At 35.9% G+C, this 1,786-nt stretch overlaps 1 protein-coding gene across 3 annotated transcripts in view; it reads right to left on the bottom strand.

Moving 5' to 3' along the window:
* b4galnt1b (beta-1,4-N-acetyl-galactosaminyl transferase 1b) overlaps positions 1 to 1,786 on the bottom strand; it is an 18,857-nt gene that overhangs the window by 13,733 nt on the left and 3,338 nt on the right. Inside the window, exon 2 of one of the 3 annotated variants that reach the window (XM_008410151.2) lies at positions 1,243 to 1,359. The exons of 1 other annotated variant lie outside the window; for it this stretch is intronic. The gene's annotated coding sequence lies outside the window, so the exon portion shown is untranslated. The remainder of the gene's footprint in view (positions 1 to 1,242; positions 1,360 to 1,786) is intronic. One more of the 3 variants, XM_008410150.2, reaches the window with a different exon arrangement.

Raw genomic sequence — 1,786 nt, 5'->3', positions numbered from 1 at the left:
AAAAAAAAAAAAAAAAACATTTTTAAGAAAATTAACTGTCTAATCGTTTATTTATTTTCACTTTTATATTCTGTTAAATGCTGAGATTTGTGTATTTAAATATGGAGATGGTCTGTTTCCTGAAGAAACAGTTTTTCAGGAAACTGTTTTCTCAGCTTCCTGAATGTGATCATCCTGAAAAAACAGGAAACTATAAACATGGCTGCTCAACGTGACAAATGCCATTCTATCATATAGTTTTTGCCTGGACAACTTTCTCTCTGTAAAAAGAAATTCATGTTGCATCCTCATTTGAAATCTGAAGTATTATTATTATTTTTAGGAAATCTAGTAAAGACTTGGTTACATGGCCAGGCCTTCAGGCCAGTTTGAATAATTATATTTCCATATTAGCCAAGCTGGGAGATGAATGTTGGAATCACTGGTCCAGAGACCCAGTCAGGTTGACTGGGAGGTGACAGATCCAGATCTGCTTCTTCTCCTAAAGTGTTTAAGGAGCTTCTATTGATGATAAATACAATCCTAGAGTGAAGAATAATCGATAAAGTGATGTAAATAACATCAGAAGTCTAACAAATACACTTTAGATTTGTAATAAAACCACAGATTGTGAGACGAATTTTAAATAAACATACTTTGTATCATTGACTATGTGCCTGACTAAATATACACAAAAAGTCCATATTAAAGACTAGTTGTGTTTATTGTCGGCATATTTTTATCTTGGTAAATACAGCATTTTAAGAGTAAACAATGTTGATGCAAAGAAATTTGCATCTGGTTTCATCTAGACCACATTTTCTTGGCCAGCGTTGTCATTTGGTTCACTCCCCCTCCCCCCCTCACCATTCTAGTTCCTTGCAGCCACACATCCTTTCTAGCAAAACACAATAAGGTCTTTATCCTCTTGATGTGACCAACAACAAGAAAAGGAATAATCTGCTTGTGCGCTTCAGTGCTTCGATCGGTCATGTTGTCCATATGTAGCTCTGTTTATTAAGAAAGCATGTTAGAATTCACCCATTTGTGAAAACAATGAAGAAAACACAAACATAAGCAAACAGGCAGACAGAATCCATTACAAGCCTCCAGATTGTGACGTAGTGTGAATACAACACAAACCTCTGTGTGTTGTTGGGCCTGAGAGAAACTTTGCTTTTGAACAGATGCCTGCAGCACAACTTAGGCTACAGTAATCTTCACACAACATATACTGCATTTTAGAAAAACTCATTAACCTACTCAAATTTTACCTCACTGGCTCGATCCAGTCAGAGAATGATTAGCCTTTGTTGGGAGGAACCAGCATTTCCAGAAACCAAGCAGGCAGTGATGTGAACATGTGAGATTCTGCTCCATCTGTTAACAAAACAATCAACGCAGTTATTCTGGCAGTTCACTATCAAAAGCAGAGTAAGTTTGTCTTGTTAGTTTTTATTACTTGATTGATTTCATAATTAACTCTATCACAGTTCTGATCTGATAAATTGCAGAAATCTTACTGTTAAGTAAGTAGAGGGCACTCAGAAAATGTGAAAAGTGCATGTTTCAGGTTGATTTTTAATAGATTGTTTGAGTGAACATGACTTTATTTAGAGTTAAGCTCACTCGTAAACAGTAAGTCACCAGCATCTCTTTCACTGTGCATTCAAAGAAATGTGCTTGTGCAGATCAAATAAAACAGAAATGTCTCAAAATAATCTTAAGGTGTTTTCTAGATTTACACATTCCAGCGGCTGACCTCCAGATGTCAGCATCGCAACTTAGCATAGCGCAAATATATATG

Source organism: Poecilia reticulata, linkage group LG5 (genome assembly GCF_000633615.1).
Source record: "Poecilia reticulata strain Guanapo linkage group LG5, Guppy_female_1.0+MT, whole genome shotgun sequence".
Lineage (NCBI taxonomy): Eukaryota > Metazoa > Chordata > Actinopteri > Cyprinodontiformes > Poeciliidae > Poecilia > Poecilia reticulata.
This window is presented reverse-complemented; position numbering and strand designations above follow the sequence as displayed.